We start from the raw sequence: 10,740 nt of genomic DNA, 5'->3' as shown, positions 1-10,740 counted from the left end.
AAATCTGTGTCTGAACCCAGATTGGAATAGGTCTATAACCAGTTTCTTCCAGGAACGCCTGCAGATGCACTGGTATGATCCTGTCAAGTACCTTGCCCCCAAAGGGTCCACAATGGGCTTTTTCAGGGCTGAGCTATCATCTCCTTCAAGGTGGTCTGCACCATACCCTGAACCCACCCAGTCACCTTTCCCCCACTAACTAGGTTTAATCAGCCATGAAGACCAAAAGTTATGCCAGCAGTATCCAGGGAAACATCCTATAAATTTCCTTGCTGTTTCTTTTTTTTAGTATATATTTAAAATATGTATTTGATTGCAAAGCTATTTTGATGAACAGCAACTGGATTTAAACAAATTAAAGAGTATTAAGTACTGCAGGAAAACCAAAAGGCCTCTCCTAATACCTCATTAGGTATTAGGCCAACCCCATAAACTATGACCAATTTAAAATATACTGGGAACTCATCAGTTTTTTGTTCTAAGATATCCTGTGCACAATCCAAGCTTAAAGCTCAAACACTCTGTTCTTTAACTGATTTAAAATCAACCACAGAACATGACTCAAAAAGGTGTAGGGAGGGCTTTGAGTATAGATACCTAAAAATATTGTATACAAAGCATCGCTTCTGTTGGGTTTTAAAACATTGTTTGCTTCTCAAGTGTCACTTTTGTCACAGTGCTTTCAAAACCACACACTCTGGAGCATTTATATTTTTTTAGGCTAAAAACTAGAGAGGTGAGGCATCTGAAATGATCGTGCGACGTTCCAGTTTAATTTCAGATTAAACTATATGTCACATCCTGATACGTGCTCTGCCAGAGGTGGGTCTGCTTCATTTATTTTTACAAGGGTGTTGTTTGATGCCCTCTCTGCATTCCTTGGTCACAGTGGCAGCTGTGATGTGTAGATAGCTGATATTTTTTAAGACACTAGCTGTGTGTTTCTCAGAGTACAAGTATGCCTCCTCAGTCAAGATTGTTTCACATGAATGAACAGCACATTGGGGAATATGCCATTACCCGTACACAAACACAGTCCAGAATCATCAATTATCTCTACTGCTGCACTTAAAGTCACATTTATCACAAAATGAATTACTTTTGCTTATTGTGGTTTATGAAATGAACCCACAAAGCACATGCATAAGAAAATGTATAGGGGAAGGCATCCTGCACTGTGACCAGCACCTTAGTTCTGATTCCATGTCATTTATACAATGGACCTCTGAAGGATCAAACTACATGTTATTTTAAGTGCATATTTTAAGTGAATGGTGATGCCTGCTTCTCGTTTTTTAAAAGCTTGAACTGGCAGCTTCATAGGAGGACACAGCCCCAGTTTAATTCCCCATTTCTCAAAGCTGCTGTTTAGTCTGGGAGAGAAGCTGCCATTGGCGCCAGATGAGGATGGTGCTAAAACGGGGAGTGAAATGTAAATAGGTTGCATCACTATCTACACTTGCGTGAAAAGCCAAGTCACAGGATGTATGACATTGAGCTTAAAACTTCACTGAAGGATGGAAGGTGGCAGAAATGGGCATGCCAAGCTCCGCAGAGAACACTACCATGGAAGTGATGAACCAGCCACATAAGGGAGCCAAAGGTAGTTCATATAATGCCAATTGGTTCTAACTTGCACACCTAGCTATTCATGCAAATAGTCTTTTGCACAAGCAGTGTGGTGTCAGAAGAGAAGGATGCTCATGAAAGGCCTTGTGGGTAAATCTCTGAGCAGAGTGCACTGGAAATGCAAGAAACCCCTTTTATAAGCCCATGATCTTCATGAATGCTGTCTCCAGTGCCCCAAGTGCTATCCGTGGGGGTTGTGTGCGTTGAACTTAGGAACAGAGAAACATAATCAAATACATGTTAAGGAGTATTATATATTAAATTTTAACTGACCCTCATGTGGTACTTTACTTCTGCCTCCAGCATAACAGGCAGTGCTGATGAAATAAATTAAAAAATTGTCCAGCCCAGAGTGGCTGAGGCAACCCATCCAGCATACCAGTACAAGTAGATAAATAGGTACCACTGCGGTGGGAGGGTAAAGAGCATTTTTGTGCACTTTGGTTTTCGTCATGGTGTTCCATTGTGCCAGAAGAGTTTAGTCATGCTGGCCACATGACCCAGAAAGCTGTCTGTGGACAAACACCGGCTCCATTGGCCTGAAGGCAAGATGAGTGCTGCAACCCTATAGTCACCTTTGACTGGACTTTACTGTCCAGGGGTCCTTTACCTTTTATGTAAATAATAACACCATCATTATTATTATTATTATTATTATTATTATTATTATTATTATTATTATTATTGTTATTATTAATTTTAGAAGGCTCAGCAGACAAGGGGCCCCTGATCCAGATTTAATCTCTTGTAGGGAGGGTTCAGTTATTTGACCTCTCTTGATCTGAATGGGACCAAGCCTTAATGGGAGCATTACACTGCCATGTCCTTCAGGAGGAAAGCTCTCATTGGCATTGATGGCTAATGGTATGAATGGTGTCATGACTAGTTTCACTTTGTGTCTTATTTAAATTAGAAATTGCGCACCTCTCCCTCCTGAGAAAGGGCGAAGCGAAGCATGCTCTTTAGATGGAGAACCTTGTTTTTTAAAAATAGTTAATATTTTTAGGGCTGCCATATTTCAAAAAGTAAGAACCAGGGTGCTATGTATTCAGTTGTCTGTGCTTGCCTGAGCTTGAGTCTGGACTAAGGATTCTGAGCCCCTTTTCTCTGATTCAATACATGATATGCAATCACAGAACATTTCAGGATTTGGGCCTCTGCCATTGGCCCTTAAACTCTGAGTCATGATTTGCAGCTTGGAAGTTTAGACAGCCAATCACGTTGGGAGTGGGAGTGGCCCAGGCCTTCAGAAATGTATATAAGCAGTTGCTTTGCAGCTGTTGTCCAGTTCTGTTATTTCAATAAAGGTTCTTACTGTTATCACTGTGCCTTGCCTCCTGGGAAGCCACCTACACTTTTTTCTTCCCAAAACCGTGATTTTTCAATTGATTTGTCTTGGATCCAGGACAAACCGCAGCCTTCCAGACCCCACCCCCGGGACGTGACTTCTACCTTTGAAATCCGGGTAATGTCCAGGAAAATCCAGACATATGGCAGCCCTAGACCACATTTCCTTAAAAAGGGGGGAACCACAATTATATTTTGGATGAGAGGGACAGCAGCTCTCTAACGTTCCAGACAGTGGTCTCTTCCAGCCTTACTGGGAGACAACAAGGAATGAACCTGGGACCTTCTGCAGGCAAGGCAAAATGCTCTGCCAATGCACTATGCCCACCCCCCTACTTCCTGTTCCCTCTGCATCCAGGTCACATTTGCAGCGACTCCCAGTCGACTGAAATAAAGCAGTTGCTGAGAAAACTCCCCCTCCCCAACTCCGCTTGCTTGTAAAGTGGTCACTGCTTATCTGCTTTCTGGCATACAATTCCACATGAAGGAAGAGGAGAACAAGGTCCTATAGAGAAGATAATCAAAATACAACCAGGAGAGAGCAGTTGAAAGTGAGCAATAGGGAATTCCGCTTTCGCGTGTGAGCTCATGCACACACCTGCCCGCACACCTGCTCCCCTTGGGTTTCCGTTATTGTTACTAACATCCTGCGTTTGATTTGCAATTTGTAAAGCTCCTTTGACATGCTGGATGTGAATGCTTGCTGTGACTGCCACAGCTGCGCTAAAGGCAGAAATTAGCACGCTCAAGGTCAGGCAGCTGGGATGCAATGCCTCATATTTCTATTACAATTTACCTGCTGCTCAGCAGCTCCAAAGAACTCGGGCCCTATAAGCAGGCATGTCATGTTCAATTCTCTTCCCATCAAGCATTTTTAATGCTACTTCCTACCTTAGACTGCCTCCTAAAATGCAGTCTCTCAAAAGAGAGAGAGAGAGAGACGTTCTCTCTCTCTTTCTCTTTTTCTTTCCCTCTCTCTTTCTCTCAGCTGCTCTGGCCACACTCGGAACAAAGTCTCAGGGCAGAACAGCTGCAGAACTTAATTTAGCTTTTCAGTAATGAATTCATTCAGCTCATTCATATGCGCGTCATGATTAAGTACCCACAACTTTCAAGTAAGATCCAAAAACCAATCTCTTTAAATGGAGTGAGTCTGCAGTAGATTTAGACCTGAGAGACCTGTGTGACATTTGGAAAGTATCCACTTCGGTGCAGGGAGATTTAGCTGCGAGTGCAGCCTGGCTACACACACACACACACACACACACACACACAGACCGCAGGAACACACACTGAAGTTGGACTGGTTTCAAACCTGTACAGGAGCAAATGCTTATTATCAGCTGCGTCTGCACTTTGGAAATAGGAAACGGAGGAAAGCTAGTGTCTGTTTTCCTGCCTTTCTTTCTTGATGAAGGTGGTCTCGGACTTGGGTTGTAGGGGTTTCCCCCTCCACAAGTTCAGCTTTGCAGTTGCCTCACAGAAGAGGGAAAGCAGATGCGATTGGTTTAAGAACTGTCCAATTTTTGAGCAGAAATATTCTGGACAGAATTCAAAGCAGTGGCGTAGCGTGGGTTGTCAGCACCCGGGGCAAGGCAAGTAATTTGCGCCCCCTAACCCGTGGATTTGCGCCCCCTAACCCTAACCCCCAGATGTTGCGCCCGGTGCGCCCAGCCCCCCTGCACCCCCCACGCTACGCCACTGATTCAAAGGCAAACGTGTTCAAAGGCATGTCGATGGAGGTTACCTTGGGCCAGTCACTGCCCCTCAGCTTAACTTTGCCTCACAGGTTTGTTGTGATGATTAAATGTGGAAGGGGAGAACCACGTGTGCCAGACCTGGAGCTCGTTGGAGAAAAAGGATGGGATGTAAATTCAATAAAATAATACTAGCGAGTGAATAAAATATGATTTCGTGAACTCAATACAATTCTAATGGAGAATAGGGTCACCTGCAATTTGCTGTTGACTTTAGCTTTCTTTGACTCTGCCCCCCGCCCAACGCATTTGAGTGAAAATGTGGCCAAGGGGCCAGGATTGTGCCTGCTGGTGACAGCCTTCTTCCCATCTCCGTGCCATCCAACTCCCCACCAGTGACTGTAGGTTTGGCGGCATGCATGTGTGAAAGAAGCGCCACAAAAGGCTCACACTTCTGAGAATGAGTGTGTGTACACGTAACATCACTAGGGTTACAGTGAGTGGCAGCTAGCAGGCATGATCCCACAATCCATGAATGCAAGGTTTGGGAGTCTAAAAACTCAGCATTTCTAAAGATTGTTGGAAAGAGACAGTTTTTGTTGGCAGACATTTTGTTGGCATCTTTATCTCATTCACCCTCACAAGTGGGGGGGAGGGGGGAATAGGGGAAAATTAAAAGACTAAGGGGGGTGGGAATGAAGGGTAAAAATTTTAGAAGGAGAGAGGGAAAATTAAAATAAAATTAATAATTATTACACAGAGAGGAAACTTAATCAAAGGACAAAATTAAGAATTAAATAGAGGTAACGAAATTAAAGCAGGCCAAAGACACAAGGATAATGGGTAATTAGTAGAAAAATACAACCGTCTCCCTTCGCTTGTGATCAATCTGATGCACGGGCGAAAAGAGGACGCCCTAGCCTCGTGCAAGGAGTTTTACTATTTCTGGCTGTCAATCAAAAAATGGCAACATTAACTTCTTCCCAACAACAAGGGAAGCCCCAATCGTATCAGTGGCCAATGATCAATTAGCCCGCCCCCCAACTTTGGAGTGTCCTGGCGGCCCCCACCGCAACATGTGCTCTCCATGAAGGAGAACACGCTATCTCATTCACCCTCACAAGATGGCAGGGAACCTGAGGCCCTCCAGATGTTGTTGAACTACAGCTCCAGTTATCCCTGATCTGATGGGAGCTGACATCCAGCTACATCTGGAGGGCCACAGGTTCCCCACATCCCTGGTGCAAGGCTACAAATTATTGCCGGCATTTTATTACTGATGAGATAAAAAGGGGTGCCGGTAAATGGGGAGATTTCATTAACATTTTGGGGTGCATCTCCCAGATGGTTTGTTTTTTGAAGGGCTTTGAAACTGTTTATATAAATAAATTAGTGTTAGAGAAAAATAGGAGCTATAGAGGGCCTTCTCAGTAGTGGCGCCCACCCTGTGGAACGCCCTCCCGTCAGAAGTCAAGGAGATAAGTAACTATACAGTCTTTAGAAGACATCTGAAGGCAACCCTGTATGGGGAAGTTTGTAATGCTTGATGTTTTATTATGTTTCTGTATATGCTGGAAGCCACCTAGAGCGGCTGGGGCAACCCAGTCATATGGGCAGGGTACAAATATTACTGGTACTACTACTACTACTACTACTGAATTGGGTGAATTCTCCCAGTTGAGCCAACTCTCCCCCAATTCACTTTCACACATGTTGTGGGTCAGTATGCATAATCAGATGGGCAGCCATTCTCCCCACATGAGCTTACGAGTCATGCAGAACCTTAAGATTTTTATTCATTTATTTCCTTACATTTATATGCAGAACTACCTTTCTTCCACCATGAAAACCAAGGCAGTGATGTGCATGTGGTTCCCAAGGGAGTCACCTATAATAATAATAATATAATAATAATTTATTATTTATACCCCGCCCATCTGGCTGGGCCTCCCCAGTCACTCTGGGCGGCTTCCATAAAAACCAAAAATACAATAAAATATCACACGTTAAAAACTTCCCTGAACAGGGCTGCCTTAAGATGTCTCCTGAATGTCAGGTAGTTGTTTATCGCCTTGACATCTGCTGGAAGGGTGTTCCACAGGGCGGGCGCCACTACCGAGAAGGCCCTCTGCCTGGTTCCCTGTAGCTTTGCTTCTCGCAGTGAGGGAACCGCCAGAAGGCCCTCGGCGCTGGACCTCAGCGTCCGGGCAGACTGATGGGGGTGGAGACGCTCCTTCAGGTATACTGGACCGAGGCCGTTTAGGGCTTTAAAGGTCAGCACCAACACTTTGAATTGTGCTCGGAAACGTACTGGGAGCCAATGCAGGTCTTTCAAGACCGGTGTTATATGGTCTCGGCGGCCGCTCCCAGTCACCAGTCTAGCTGCCGCATTCTGGATTAGTTGTAGTTTCCGAGTCACCTTCAAAGGTAGCCCCACGTAGAGTGCATTGCAGTAGTCCAAGCGGGAGATAACCAGAGCATGCACCACTCTGGCGAGACAGTCCGCAGGCAGATAGGGTCTCAGCCTACGTACCAGATGGAGCTGGTAAACAGCTGCCCTGGACACAGATTTGACCTGTGCCTCCATGGACAGCTGTGAGTCCAAAATGACTCCCAGGCTGCGCACCTGGTCCTTCAGGGGCACAGTTACCCCATTCAGGACCAGGGAATCCTCCACACCTGCCCGCCTCCTGTCCCCCAAAAACAGTACTTCTGTCTTGTCAGGATTCAACCTCAATCTGTTAGCCGCCATCCATCCTCCAACCGCCTCCAGACACTCACACAGGACCTTCACCGCCTTCACTGGTTCTGATTTAAAAGAGAGGTAGAGCTGGGTATCATCCGCATACTGATGAACACCCAGCCCAAACCTCCTGATGATCTCTCCCAGCGGCCGCATGTAGATGTTGAAAAGCATGGGGGAGAGGACAGAACCCTGAGGCACCCCACAAGTGAGAGCCCAGGGGTCTGAACACTCATCCCCCACCACCACTTTCTGAACACGGCCTAGGAGGAAGGAGCGGAACCACTGTATAACAGTGCCCCCAGCTCCCAGCCCCCCAAGACGGTCCAGAAGGATGCTATGGTCGATGGTATCGAACGCCGCTGAGAGATCCAGCAGAACTAGGAAACAGCTCTCACCTTTGTCCCTAGCCCGCCGGAGATCATCAACCAGTGCGACCAAGGCAGTTTCAGTCCCATGATGAGGCCTGAATCCCGACTGGAAGGGATCCAAATGGTCCGCTTCTTCCAGGCGTGCCTGGAGTTGTTCGGCAACCGCTCGCTCAATCACCTTGCCCAAGAATGGAAGATTTGATAGCAACCAGACCCAGGCACTCTCCACTTCAGTTTCAGTGAGCCAGTGTGGTGTAGTGGTTCAGAGTGGTGGACTCATAATCTGGTGAACCGGGTTCGATTCCCCGCTCCTCCACATGCAGCTGCTGGGTGACCTTGGGCCAGTCACACTTCTCTGAAGTCTCTCAGCCTCACTCACCTCACAGAGTGTTTGTTGTGGGGAAGGAAGGGAAAGGAGAATGTTAGCCGCTTTGAGACTCCTTATGGTAGTGATAAAGCGGGATATCAAATCCAAACTCCTCCTCCTCCTCCTCCTCTTCTTCTTCTTCTTCTTCTATGTGGTCACCTATCAGATCATATCGTGAACTTGGCTAGGTTCAGAGGTGGGGGGGGGGGGAATCCTAATGCTGGAATACCAAAACCTGAAAAAGTCTTCTGTGCAATACTGTGCACTATCTCACTTCCAGTTCTGAGAAGGCAAAGCTGGACCAGTAAATGGCAATGTCTGTCTGCTATGTTATGTTGATCTGTAAGACCACAGCTCAACTATATCATATTCACATCCTCTTCAGACAGCAGAAACAAATCATTATGGCTAGCAGTAAAACTTAACCCACTCCTTCCTTTGAATCATAGAGCTGAGGCCCTGGAGTGCATTTTTCTGATGATTCATCAGACTGCCCTAAGATTAATAATAAAGCCCCTCTTATCTTTTTGCCTGGTCAACAGCACGCTGAACTTAAGGGAAAGCCTTGCATTGAATTTAGTAGCTCCTGCTTGGGCCCTTTGTTTTGCACCAATGTTTATTGCTCTGGAATGAAAAATGCTCTTCCACATGTAAAAGTAGCAGATACTGTAAGATTTATAAAGATTTAACGGGTCATATTCATTCCAGCATTTATTTCATAAAGGGGAAGAACAGCACAGTGTGTGTGTTTTCTGGGGGTAATCAAGGGTACGCAATATCATTTTTGCAAGAAAGAAAACACTGGAGACAACTGCTCCTCTTACAAAAATTGGTCAGGTGAGTATCTTGCAGAAGAAAGGGGCAGGTCAAAACAGCGGATGATGAGGTCCTTTGAATTGCATTGCTGCTTTTCAAACACCTGTAGCATCACAATGTGAAACGGACAACTCTGTGTTGTGCAAGTCAAACAGAGCCAGTTCCACCATTAGGCAGAATGAGGCAACTGCCTCAGATGGCAGGTGTTCAGGTGCAACAGCAGGCAGCCCCTGGCTATTCCTCCACAGCCTGCATCTGTTTCCGTCTGTTGCCACATGGCATCTCCTGGGCCTCATAATGCGACCTGCTGCCTCAGCCTCCAGTGCGGTGAAGGATGCTATCTCATCAGCAGTGTTGAGGTCAGGTTCAAATGCCTGTCCAGTCAGCTTCTGCATGTGGAATTGGGAGGTGTGAGATCTCAGCCTTTTCTTCAGGCAGCAAAATGTTTGGGGCTTTCTGAAGCCATGTTTGTTTGTTTAAAGCAAGGGTAGCTAATGTGGTCCCTTCACTACAGTCCCCATCATCTTCAGCCAACATGTCCAACAGCCAGAGGTGAAGAGAAATATAGCAACTTCTGAGGCCACCAGGTTGGGGTGGCTAACTCTGATTCTAAAATAATCTAACCCAGAGGATTGCACTTTCATTCCAAAGTGAATGGAAACAAAGTTTCCTATCATTCCCCCCAACAGTCATTTGTGACCCCTGAAAAGTCTCTCTCCAGGGTTGAAAGGATTGAGTGTCCTCCTGAACAATATGGGCTGGGCTGAAACTTAGGGAGCTGGTATAAGGAACCTTGACAGTTAAGTCCAGTCAAAGGCAACTATGGGGTGCAGCGCTCATCTCACTTTTCAGGCCAAGGGAGCCAGCGTTTGTCCACAGACAGCTTTCCAGGTCATGTGGCCAGCATGACTAAACCACTTCTGGCACAACAGTACACTGGTGAGTGCCAGAGCACATGGAAACACCGTTTACCTTAGTTGATGTAAGAAGAATGGGATGGGGAAACGTTTCTTCCATGAAGAATATCTTAGGTCCCAATTTCCCTTCCTCTGCAAAGCCCTTATTGCCCCTTCCCCACCTACATATTTCTGGGTTGTTCTAGAATAGGACATCCAGGGTCACAGGTGGCTTTGGGTGGAAGGGAGGAACGGGAAAACATCTATTCCTTGAACTTCTGTAAGTTCTTAGGATACAAGCTAATGAAGAACACTTCACATGTGCGCTAACTAGCCTTTACACAAACACAAGACGGTCTTTTCTAGGTTGAGCAGATCCTCTGCAGTTGGCACCAACCTCCAAAGGGAGAGAGGGAGGATGAGTCCCTTTTGCAACCCAAATGGTTGTTATCCACCATAGCAGCAAAATCCCAGGGAGGTATTGCAAAAGAGATCTGCAATAACTCTCTCTCTCTCTCTCTCTCTCTCTCTCTCTCTCTCTCTCTCTCTCTGTGTGTGTGTGTGTGTTGGACTCTGTTGCTGTTTCCAGAAGAGCCATCCACAAGGATGGCTCATATAAGCAGAATCTTCCTTCCTTTCCCCCCTCTATTAGCATAAGGAGACAATGTATAAGCCATTTATAAGACTTGGGCTAATAACTAATGTATGCACAATAAAGTGGGACTGTCAACTGATTATAGCGTTTTGGTTTATTAATGATCCTGCTTAACTCAATTAAGCAATCAATTAATTGATTAAAAATGCAGTATTATGGAATTAGAATAGACCTCAGGGGCCAGCAAGTGGGCTGCCATAACATAGCAACAGCTCCCTT

This window comes from Podarcis vaucheri (assembly GCF_965113315.1).
Source record: "Podarcis vaucheri genome assembly, chromosome: 11".
Lineage (NCBI taxonomy): Eukaryota > Metazoa > Chordata > Lepidosauria > Squamata > Lacertidae > Podarcis > Podarcis vaucheri.
This window is presented reverse-complemented; position numbering follows the sequence as displayed.